Source organism: Mus caroli, chromosome 8, assembly GCF_900094665.2.
Source record: "Mus caroli chromosome 8, CAROLI_EIJ_v1.1, whole genome shotgun sequence".
NCBI classification, from domain to species: Eukaryota; Metazoa; Chordata; class Mammalia; order Rodentia; family Muridae; genus Mus; species Mus caroli.
Window position 1 is genome coordinate 83052991 of NC_034577.1, and position 12821 is coordinate 83065811.

At 46.2% G+C, this 12821-nt stretch overlaps 1 protein-coding gene across 2 annotated transcripts in view; it reads left to right on the top strand.

Moving 5' to 3' along the window:
- Fto (FTO alpha-ketoglutarate dependent dioxygenase) overlaps positions 1–12821 on the top strand; it is a 350246-nt gene that overhangs the window by 193104 nt on the left and 144321 nt on the right. The window lies entirely within an intron of this gene.

Genomic DNA, 12821 nt, shown 5'->3' on the forward strand with positions numbered 1-12821 from the left:
GCAGGATACCCGTGGATCCAGCCTTCACCTACTCCTTGGGATGGTCAGGTAGAAGGGGAAGACAGATTAGGAAGGCAAAGGTGCCCAGGGGAAACACTGTGGCATAAAATCTTGTCTTCCCAGTGGAAAGCTAGTGATGGGGAGTGGGAGGGACTCACTAAAATATCTTAAATCGTCTCCCTTAAACACGTAGCATCCTTAGAGGTCAGACAGAGCCGAAACCTGAACAGCTGTACAACAAGCCTCTGAGATTGTCTTTAATTGTGTCCCCTTTCTCTAACAGCAGTAATTCTTGTTTATATTGTCAAGAGCCTTTCCACCAAGCACAAGCACACCATACTTGAAGGTCAAATGCTTAACCCTTCTGCATGGTTACAATGAAAATGGCCCCTTTTGTTTTCGCTAATGTATACCCCAGCCGCGGCTACAGGGAGAATGGGGGCCCTAAGCGGTCACCAAGCTGAAGTAACTTATTGTCAAAGATCCACAAAGGGGGCATATTTCTGTTTCCACACAACACTTGTTTAGCCTTTGCCTTGTGCATCCAACCACAAAACAGTAGGATCATTTATCAATGGGCAGAATTTTTGGGTACCATTTTGTTCCTCTGACCTCTGTTACTTTTTACTGACCCAACCAAATTGCTTAAAAATTTTCCCTTTCTGCTGTCAGTGTTTAAAGCCGCTTAATGTCTCTGAAGTGATCCCCTTTCTCTTTAACACTTTACACCCCTGTTTACCACAGCACCTGTTACTGTAGTGGGCCATGAAATCGCAAATGTCATGCAGCTCTTATTGACGGATAATACTTTATTAAATATAAATAGAGTATCCCCCAGTCTCTGGGCAGACGCACATGTGCCCACACAGACCCACATATTGATTTTGTGGAGGCCAACCAGGAGTTTTGCCAGGCAAGAAATATTTCTTTTTCTGGCTCGTAAGAGTTAACCAAAACTCGAGGGGCCAGTTCAGCCACATTAAATATGAGTCTCAAACATGAAGGCCTCTTTGTTACTGAAACAAAAATACCGCAGCAGGTGGTAGACTCGAACACAGGAGGGAGGAGGAGGTTCAGTTGTTGCCACTTTTCTAATCCTTTTAGAATACCCATTGTCCAGACCCCAAATTTAAACTGTTCAGTCTCTTGGAGACCAGTTTAGCAGGAAAGGGCCGCACCCACCCCACCGATGCTTCTGTAAACTGGTTTCATCTTTGGCTATGAAGTGTATCACCACTAAACAAGACAGGAGAGGCAATTATCTCCCAAAGATGAGCCAATGATATCTGCCTATCAAAGCATGAAACTGTTGTCAGTGTGGCAAGTTAGAGCGCAGTGGACATGCAGGCCAGCAACAAGAGCGTGTCCACTGTATAAATCCAGGCAGAAATGTGACTTCTGTTGTCCTCAATGCAGGTTTGTGCAAACTGCAGGAGCTCCATAAAGCCGGGGTTAAACTCCTTGCCACCCTTGTCTGTTTATATCCAGGTGCTTTACCAGGGGTGTTGCTTTTAAAGGGGATTAACAATCTGGGTTGGAATAATTAAGAGCTTTTTCTTTTCCTAAAATGGAATGGAATGTAGTTTCTAACTCTAGACCTCAGGACACTCTGAGGCATTAAAAGATGACCCATAGGGCAAAGGCAGGCTCCCACACAGTTCCTCTTGCTGCTTGTGATAAAGGTCAGTATCCATCCATGTGCCCAGCCCTTCTGTGTTCCCATGAGCCACCCCTGATTGTTCCTTTGATTCCAGATCACAGTTGGGGTGGTAGAAGAAAACGAATGCAGGCTAATGATAGTCTCCTTTTATACACTGAGACGTCTGGAGCTGAAAATCCTGTTCCCCCAAACTCCAGACACAAATCCAAATAAGTGACAGATGCTCCCACACGGTGCCGTGTGAACACTGGGAGCCCCTTCCTGCCAGAAGGAAGCTGCATTTTTGCTGCTTTGGCTGCACATTTGGTCTAGTGAGGGTTGTGGTTGATGATGCTAAGCTTGTGGATAGAACTGCAGCTGCTAAAAGGGAGCTGCACACACAGACACACAGGACACTTAGACAGAACTCCCGGTTTTGCACATGCCCGGCGGTCACCTTACTACTGAGCTACATCCCCAGCCCATCTTCAGAGGTAGAGCTTGAAATAGGATTACCTTAAACTATAACCGTTCAGATATAACCGCAGCATTCAAAGTTAGTGTTTCTTGTGATACTTATATGTCTTTCACGTACATTTTAAAAACATGAGAAAAGATGAAAAAGCCCTCAATTATTTTTTATCGCTTTTAGCTTTTCAAATAGCAATCTAGAGTAGTTTGTAGACCTGAGGCTCTAACCTGTCTCTGGTAAGAAATGGTGCTTGTCATGGTTACTTTTAAAGCCAGGTTGGCACAATGTGGGACCTCCTGGGAAGAGCCTCTCAGTGAGGGTTGGCATGTGGACACCCCTGTGATGGAGTTTTCTAACTGGGTTAATTGAAGTGTTTTTCAGTCAGGCCCTCTGTGCTTGTGCCCAGGTAAGAGTCCCAACAGCCATGGAGAGAGCCCTTGCTCCCGCTAGCACAGGCTGTCCCGGAGACTGTACACTTCCTGGAGGTTAGCATCCTTCATCACATTTTTGCTCACCACTTCCACTCCTGGCTCCTGGGCAGTGTCCATGCTCGGAGCCTGGGTGTAGCTACTCCAGCATGACCTACACAGACTGTGGGAGGATTGAATGGGATGCTATGTTGTGTTTCAGGCCTGCCAGCTTTGTGATTTGAGGTGGGTTACATGACACTTTTGTTACCATTTATGATGGTTTGGATGAGGAAGAGGACTGGGTAGCCATGCATGATGTGGATTGGTACACACATGAGCAGAATGACCTTACAGGCATCAGAAGACAACCTCATGGAGTCTGTTCCTTTCTTCCACTTTTATGTGGGGTCTGGAGATGGAGCTCTCCATTCAGACCCTCAAGCCTGTGCCTCACATGCTTTTGCTGGCTCAATCCTATCCCGTGTCTTGGTTTCTTATCTATTAAGTATGAAGATGATTAAAATAAAAGCTTTTCAATGAGTTATTTCACCACATTGTCTAGGGATTTAAATTGGGAATCTGAAGAATGATCAGGACAGGACATGGCAGTTGGTGAGTGGTATCTCGTAGTTGTGGTTATCAACCTCTTCTGGTGATAGTTCCTGTGTGCCATGTTTTCCTCTTCACGCCTGCTAGTAGCATAAACTGCTGATTAGCAGCTACTGAATTTTGTCACACAATTAACTGGGTATGGTGGTGCACGTCTGCACACTCAGTACCAAAACACACTGCTATAAGACTTTGTCAAAAACCCAAGCAGCAGCGAACAGAAGAGTCATGTCACAATCCTGTATGAGAGTGTGTGTGCCTGGCCGTCCCTGCACAGCCTCCGATCAGTCAGTGAAGCACCTCTGAACTTCCGTAGATGCTGCTGCTTATAGGTGAGAGCTGCATCTGGTTGAGTAGATCTTTTCTAAGGACAAATAATGGCGACTGCTCACGGCACTGCCCCAGATTGTCTGCAGTTTTAAAAGTCACACTGTCATTAGCCACCTCATGATAGTGGGCCAGAGTTTTTGCTTTGGGAATCTTAAGAAGACTAAAATAGTTGTGGCTAGATTTTTTTATGGTGATGTATGTACGTCATAGCTTTGTTCTTGTAGGTACATGTTTTAGTTTTTATTGTCATAGATAAAACAAAGAATAGTACTTAGCTGATTAGTGTTAAGTGGTGCTGCTAATGTTATGATAGTCAATGAAGAGGACACAATAGTAGAACTGAGTCATACTTTGTAAATCAAATGCTATTCTGAAAGCTTAGTTAAGCACCTTATGTAGCCTTCACTCATTCTCCACCCTATGTGTGTAAGGCTTTCCCTATTAAATTGGACGCTCCCGGTAGCTAAGGATTCGGACCTTTTGATATCTACTGTGGAGCAGAGACTCAACTATGGTTCCCCACATGGGAAGTTGCCTTCGCCCTGTGTTCTGTGTGCCTAGTATAAAGTGTCATGAGCCTGGAATTAGAACATCAAATGGCATCTCAACTCCTTCACTGAATTTTACTCTTTGACGGTTCATTTAACTCAACTAAGCTTCTTCATCTATAAAGCTGCAGTAAACGCTAACTGCTTCACGCAGCTGGCGTCATTGAGGTAATGTCCCTGAAAGCATCTTGCAGTAAACAAGTAAGTGTAGACCTGTGTTGGCATCCGGCCCTTTGGGTTAGATGTGACTCTGCTGCTTACTAATAGAATGGAATTTGACAAATCACTAAACCTATAAATGAAAGCACTGTAAATGCCTTCCTCTCACAGACTTAGCAGAATTCAATGATGCAGAGCTCATGAGCAGGCCTGGTATGCAGAACGCGCCAGGTGATGTGCCTCTTACTGATCATCGTTACCACTATTTAGCACTCGCACCAGGAGATATTGGATCATCTATTGCACGTGTGCTGTGAATACAGAACAGGAGGCACAGGGGAGCAACAGAAAGTGTGGGCTCCTCTTCACTACCAACCTGACTGGATTTGGAGTTACCTGGGAGACTCACCTCTGGGTGAGAGAGGGTTACTTGAGTAGGGAAGACACCTTGATTAAGAGTGTACTATTCCCCCAGGACATGCAGTCCCATTCAAATAACAAGGAACAAAAGGAAGCTAGCTGAGTCCAGGCATTTGTCTGTCTCTGCTTCCTGACTGTGGAGGCAGCGTGACCAGCCAGTTTATCCTTCCCCACCTTAATAGACTGTGTCTCCTGAGACAGTAAGACAAAATAAATCTTACCTCCTTAAGTTGCTTTTCATCAGGCATTTGGACATAGCAACAGGACAAGTCACCAACCCAGGAAAGGTATCTGTTTTAATACCTGTAACTGGCCAACATACTTTGTTTCTCTACATCTCAACAGCAGAGTTTTGGTGAAAACCATAGCTACACATGAATCCTCTCAGATCCCTGAGGTAAAGACAATAACTACTTGTATTTTCAGGTGGGTAAACTAAGACCAGAGAGAAGCCACCTGCCTATGGCCAGCTTGGCCACCATAGGGCATCTACCCTATGGGGCTCTTGCCCTTTTTCCCCATCCTGAAGTCCCAGTGCAGGGAGATCTGAGTCATCATCACCGACACCATTTCTTCAGCAGCCTCACCAGCTTTTCTTGTGCTTGAGCACACAGTGACCAGATGCATTGCTCAGATATAGAAGCATTTAAAATGCAGAATCATATGCATGCATGCGTGTCTGTCTGAGTGTACGCGAGTGTGTGTGTATGTGTGTGTGTAGTGTCCCATGAGCACTTTGAACTGCAAGTCTCTAAAACTGAACTCTACTGTAGTTTTGTGGAGTAATTTACTCTCATCTCTGTGCCTCAGTTTCCACATTTAACACAGAGATTGTTCTCATATGGTGAGAGCTGCATTAAATGAAGTAGCATGGGTGACATGCCCTTGGCCTGGTGGAAGGATGCACTTGGTAACTGTGACTCTCACCCCTAGTGTTACTGTGGGGCCATTTCTCCAAGCCTGAGGGCAGCAAGAAGGCCTCTGGCTTCCCTGTCCCAGGCCGTTAAAGTTTGTTTCCACGGGGGCTTTGGCTTGGATGTCACTGAGAGAATGGGTGAGTGGAAGGGGGAGGGGTGGGTAGATACAAAGAGTGAGTTATAACAAAGAGCCTTTTCTGCTTCGGCTCTTGTGTAGAAAACATATGTTCAGTGGTGCGGGCAGCAGTTGGGTTAAGGACACACTGTAGGGCTGCAGACAAAGGGCCCGCGCTCTGCCTGCATTCACAGAGCATCTGAACATATTCACTTGTCTTACTTGTTAGGGACTGAGCTGTCAGCTGGATCCTCTTGCAAGTGTGATTTCTTTTTCCCATTCCCTTTCAAAAGTCTCCTCCTCCTCTCTCCCCCAATGTTTTACACTTCATATAATCCAGTGTGCATGACAGACCACTTCAGTCTTTGTGCTACTGATGTTACGGGGAAGGCGGGAGCCGACCTGATAGAGCGCTTGGGTAACTTTCACATGCCCAGGGAGTGGCGAATGCTCAGCCACCTTTAGGCCGGATGTGGTCCTGTCCGGCTCCTTAGAGCTTGCTGTAGTCACCCGCTGCTTCACCCTCAGCTAGGCTGTGAGCAGATTGGCATAGCAACATTCTTACAGGTAGAGGCTGGAGATCAGGGGCATGTGTGTCCTGGTGGGGTTGGGGGGCTTCTTGCTTTCATTTATAGAGTGAATAGCTTTCCGTGAAAAGATAAATGACAAGGCCAGGCACCTCCACAATAACTGGAGAGAGGTCAGCTGCCATTCCAGTATTCGTGATGGGAAATATACAGGCATGCCTGTTCTTACCTAGATCCACTGATGCTCTGTGCTGGACATTAACCCCTTTGCTTTCTGTATTGAAAGCTCTGCCACTCTGGTGGGTTTATTTCCATGGATTAGACGTAACGCTTTTATTTGTAGTATCTCAGGGATACTGTTGCAGTTCCAGTGCACTGAGATTTACGAATTAGCGTGCTGCTCATTGAGCCATTAAATGTCTCTCCGTCCTTTTATTTTACCCTTAAGAGGCCAGGTGAAAGTTGACCAAGAGAGAAAAATTATCATCATACTTTATAGAACTTACTAAAAAAATCAGCAAAATAAGATGGTTCTATAATAGTGAGTGAGACTACCTCTTTCTGCGAAGACATCTTGGTATGCTTTTTTTTTTTTAACCATATTCTCTACTCTGTTTCCACACTACTGACTCGTCTTGCTCTTCCTGGCCTTGTTTACTTGGTTAAGTTGTTTGTTCTGGAAAACACCAGCATAATTCCAGCAAAGAAAAGCCACAGAGAGGCACTAGTTTCCTCTTTAAAGCTCTAAACAGGTTGGGAGCTCAGTTTGGTGGTGGAGGTGATTACAGCCCTGCTAATAAATAGGCAGTCCGACTCTATGTTGTCTTCCAGGGTAGGGAGAATTACAGCATCTAAAATACAGCAGACAAGAGGTGCCATGTAAATATTTTCTAGCAGAAAGTGTCAACAAAGCCATCACTACCAACACGTGTGTGTGTGTGTGTGTGTGTGTGTGTGTGTGTGTGTGTGAGAGCTGACAGAAGCAACATCGTCATCTTGAGAGTCTCCTTTGAAACTCCCTGGAAGAAATGGTTGTGGAGATGTGTGCACAGGCTGTAGAGAGTAGCAGGCAAAGCTGGGGTAGAGTTGCTCCTGGGCGAGCAGCACCTTCTTCCCTTGCGTGGTACCGCATGTCTTTTAGGGCAGTGAGTTAGTATTCATTCCCTTGTTGAGGGGTCACATCTCAGAGTGATGGAGAAGGAGGAAGAGTCGTGCAAGTGTGTCTGGGGCGCCCTCCTCCTGGGGAGCTGCAGTTTGCTCTTGTTTTCAGTGGCTCTGGGGCTGCTTGGGGAGAATAATTAAGCTGTGTCTTTCACCTCGCTATGAATCAACTTTATTAGGTAGCCAGCACTAACAGTGATGAAGGGAAGGCTCCTGACACAGGCGAATCTTTTAGGCTGCTTAGAAAACAGGAAAGAAAAAAAGAAAAAGAACAATGATTTTGTAAACTCCATTAAGGTTTAAAAAAAAAAAAAAAAAAAAAACCAGTCAGTCAGCATGCAGAGGCTAGCCATCAAATCCCATTCCATCATAAGAAGCCCGTTGTTTTTGTGGCCGTAGTTAACGTTCTGTATGTGAAAGATTTAAGGCTAGCTGGGAAGCCTGGCCTCTGTTCTATTAGGCTGCTATTGAAAAGCCAGCAGAGGAACTTGGACTGGGTGCTCTGAGGTTTCTTAATGGGCTGTCAGGGGCAAGACACCAGGGCTGTGCTGGGCGAGCTCTTTCCTGTGCATTAAAATACAGGGCCTGGTGATCGCACACAGAAGTATGAATTACTTGATGCTTTCTCTGTTCCATATGGCCAGCCATGTCTTTGGCAATTAATCATGGGCCAAATCGGCCAAGGGCTCCTCTAAAGCACTGAAGTCAACACCAAGTTGTACCTGTGCCAGGGGGGGCAGCGGGGGCGGCCTGAAATGGGAGCATGGAGCTTGCTGGCGCCATGGTCCAAGCAGCTGGCTTCTACAAACAACACATTCTCCTTCCTCATCTTCACTTGCCCCCCCTTTGTGTTCTCTTCTTTTCTCTGTACTTCCCCCCCCTTTCCTCTTTCCTTCCTCCACTACCTCCCTTTCCTTCTCTTCTCCCTCCGCCTCTCATTTCTCCTCGTTCTTCCTTCCTTCCACTTTTTCTCCTTCCTAAAGGAAGAAACAAGAAATAAACAACAGCACAGGCTTTCTTTCACCACCATCGGAAACATATGGTTGCAACAAGAGCTCTGAAGTCCTGCTTGCTGACACTGCCCTGCTGTCCCAGGTGAAGCAGACAAAGGCCATCACCCACAGGGACCCCTCCAGAGCTCGAACACACCAGCCATCGAGCACAGGGCTACCCTGAGATCCTGGGCTACGCTGGCAGGGAGCAGATGGGGTGCAGTGATTTCTCTTCTAAGAGGACAAGAGATTATGGACACTGAGTGCACTGTGGAAGAAAAGAAGCCACTGTTTTCGGTCATGAGAATTTAACTTTTGTTTTTCTAAATCAGTCTCCATGTCCACTCTTCTATGTCATTTTTCCCAAACCTTTTTTATAGGTGACAATTCTAACATTGGTTAAGCACCCTGTCGCTGTGCCATAGTATGCTGACCACTTTATGTGGCCTGTCACACTGAGTCACCCAGTAGCCTTAGGGAGTCCTTGCTATTATCACTTAAACCCCTTTGGATTCATTAAAGAGTCATTTCCCCACAATCCTTTCTCCTCAGGGGTTTTCACTATAGTCTCCTCAGCTTCCAGGCTCGCAAGCCCACAGATGCCTTAGAGAACATTTCCATGGGCACATTTGGTGAACTCTCCATTCCAATGAAGTGGGTCTTTGAGACACACTGAAGCAAGTGTGCCTTTAGGTGGGAGTGAAAAGCTGCTTTGTTGGGAACCTCTTGAAGACTTCTGCCTTTGCGCTCCCCTCCAAGACAGCCAGCTTATCTCTCTCTCTAGCCTGGTAAACAGTCTGGGGTGGGGGTGGGGGGTGACCTAAGACAGCTGCCTCCTATAGTCCAGTGGAGGTGGCACCCAACGGTGACTTGGTGTTATCTCGTACCCGAGGTCATCCAGGATGTGTTTTCTCAAATTCAGGAAACAGGGGAAAGAAAGTTTTAACATTGTGTAAACATTGGCACCCCCAAAATCTCCTGCTCCCAGAGAGGGAGATAAAGGAGGCAGCCGGGCTAAGAGGAATGTTTATTTGTTCTGCTGAGCTATGGATCCAAGAGCAGTGGAAATCTTTGGTGGTGCCCGTCCAGTGTAGAAAATGTGAAGGCATCACTCAGCATTGCGCTTCAGAGGCCACACAAAAGAGCCATCTCGAGCTGACAATGAGTAAATGAGGGAAGACCTGAGACCGACCTCTCTTTGATGGGACCAAGGCTATCTCAGTGGGCTCAGAACCTTTCTTCTTAAAGGGGGAGGGGATGGAAGAAAAGAGGAAAGGAAGAAAGGACCCCTGGACTTTTGAAGAGGGGAGGCCGGTTGGGTTTTTGACAGTGCTGATGTGGGGAAATAGCTTTCCTGGCTGATAACATCTGAAACCAAGTTTCTTCACAAGTTGAACCTTAGCCTGCAGTATCACTCAGAGCATAGCTTTGTAATTTGTGAGGGATGGGGGGGGGGGGGAGCGTGCAGAACACACTCCTGACAGAAGACCGTTATAGTTGTATAGTTTTAGGGGGGCTACTTCTCTGGTGATGGTAAAGATGGGAGCTGGGAAGTAGACAAATTGTGACTCTGGCATCCTGGTGTTGGTCATTTTGAAATGACAAGAATGCCCAATGTTCTATGTTGATACTAATGGAAAAATACCTACTCATGTTCCCCAGATAAATCAACCTTGAAGAGCCCTATTACTATAAAGAGAAATATCAGTTAATTATCATGTAAAAGGAATGCTCTTTCGACATTCTGAAATTTCCTTTTGTTCAGTGGCTTCCCTCTAAACCTAGGAAATGTTCTGTAGTAATACCATTGCTGTCAGGCCTTCCCTCCCGACTGTGGCCTGAAGCCCACGGGCATCCCCAGGACGAAGTTCAGTGCCACTGAGGACTCGAGCCTGGCGTACTGCGAGGAGGAGATCGTCTTGGCCTCTTTTCAGTTTGTGTGATGGTGTCAGAGGCCCTTCTGCAGTGTGATGGGGCTTCAATTCTCCAACACTCTCATGCCTTCTTTCATGATGCAGAAGGACTATGCTTCCATCTGGGAGCCCAGCAAGCAGTGACTGGCTGAGAGGGAACCTAAGCAAGCCATGGGCCCACAGAGGGAGTCGGGCAGACAGCTTGCTTTCACTGGGTGGTTATCAGCTCAGCTTTGCAGGGTAACAAGGGTTTCTCCATTGTTTTGTTTTGTTTTGTTTTGTTTTGTTTTGTTTTGTTTTGTTTTTTGAGAGAGGGTTTCTCTGTATAGGCTGTCCTGGAACTCCCTTTGTAGACCAGGCTGGCCTTGAACTCAGAAATCTGCCTGCCTCTGCCTCCCGAGTGCTGGGATTAAAGGCGTGCGCCACCATACCCGGCTCTCTCCATCTTTCTTTAGAGTGTGCATATTTTCTATTTTTTTTTTAAATATAGGCCAATTTAAAGAAAAGTGTTAGATGTTATATAGCTCTCATGGGCCTGAGAGAATGCCAGAAGCCCAGGAAACTGAAACTCAGGATTCTGGTTATTATAGAAGATCGTTAATTCTTGGCAGTGGAGTGCCTGTCATAGCACCTGGTGAGTTCCCTGGCTTTATGAGCTCATCATGTGCATAACTGTAATCTCATGTTTCTTTCTCATCTGTTGTTGTGATGAATATTAAGTGGTTAGGTGGGTAATAGGGAAATCGTGTTAGATAAGACAATAGCCTCAGCTTCTGTTGAACTTCCTTGCACATACCTCCTCTTCCCTCTCTGAGAGGCTCCTCACTGTATGTATGGAGAACAGGAGCCACTGGCTACAATTGAAGTCATGGTAGAGGCCGGGGCACACTGAAGACACGTTACAAATTATTTCCCTCACATCTGGATCCTATTGGATGGGTCTGCTGTCCTTTGCGTGAAGTAGCGTGTACACACAGGCATGGTAGTATGGTGACTTTTTGAGGCCATGGTCAACTTCAACTCTGTGAGGTCACATGTTCCAGACAAGAGACAGAGCTGTTGTGAGTAAGACACTCAGAAATTAGACAACTTCTAGATTAAAGGCCACAAGCTAGCAGCCGCCTGAGATCTGTTTAACCCATAGTATTTCATATTTCGTATGATATTTAAAATGCTAATGGGTTTCCAACATGAACAAAACTAGCAGTGTTCACATTTAATATCCCCCCTACCAATGGGCGTTTGTTTGTTTGTTTGTCTGTATTTCCGATATGGCCCTCTTGAACCTGCATGTATGAAGGGCACAGTTTGCAGAGCCATCATGACCATGTGACAGTCACCTCTGCTTCACACATTCTCACCTCCTGTCTGCCCGAGAGGGAAATGTAACTCCTGAGCTTGGATTGTGGACTCTACAGAAAGGAAGCTTCCTCTCTGGGCTGGAGGTCTGAGTCAAGGCTTCTCTGGAAGCTGGTTGAGTAGCCCCTGGTACTGTCTCCCAGGACTGTGCGTGTCTACATCTTAGAGGCACGAGTCAGGGTTATCCCAGCAGGGACCTTTCACAGTAGAGATATTGTCTCCTGTCTTAGTTTTGCACAGGCCAGGCAATTCCATTCTAAGCATGAGAAATAGATTTTGATGAGTTTATTTAAAAAGAATAAAAGAAGTAAGACTTTATTCAAAAGACAGGGACAACTCAGAAGATTTAGGACAGAGGAAGACCTGACAGGATGCGCACGAAGGCTAGGAGCACGAGAAGCTAAGGTCCTAGACGGCTCGGGTCGCCTCTGAAGACACTCTCCTGTCTTCCTCATCCTCTCAAGAGTATGACATACAAGATAAAAGAATCAGGGAGGCTTGGCTTATGCCCTTACAGGGACATGACAGTCCTCTATGGCCAGGAGCAGTGAGAGAAAGGACTTTCATTTCCCATAGGGAATCTGGGAGCTGTTGCTGGAGAGAGGATCAGAGGGTGGGTGTTGGTGGCAGAAACAATAGATACTCCTGTACCCCTCCTCAAGCGGGTAATGGGGTCATTAAGGGCATGCTGTAGGGCCAAGTGGGGTGAAGAGGCGGGTCTCCAGTTCCATGGGTGCTCTGCAGCTCAGCAGCTGCGTCAGACCAGACACAGAAGGCCTGAGCTGAGCGCCTAGAACACAGGAGGATGCTCCAGTTCTGCCAGCCTTTACTTTGGCCAGTTCATTAAAACAAACAAAAACCATTTTTATAAATTCAAAGGAAAACCAGCTTCATTTTCATCTTGTTTTTAGGACTATCTAGATATGTATGACTTGTACGCTATCGGACACATATTCATATTTGGGTAAACTAGTGCTTATAAAAAAAGTGTTCTAGAACCACTGACTTGAAATTAAAATAATGTTCTCGGGGTTGGCAAGACAGCTCAGCAGATAAAGAGGCTTGCTGCCAAGCCTGACGGCCTGAGTCAGGCTCTGGGGACCCACGGGATAGAAGAGAACCAACTCTCTCAAGTTGTTCTTGGTTCTCACATGCACACTGTGGCACCTGTCCATGCACATAGATGCAGACACCCCAAAACTAAAGAAATGGGTTAGAAAAATCAGTAAATGTGGGACTGGAGGGGCCGG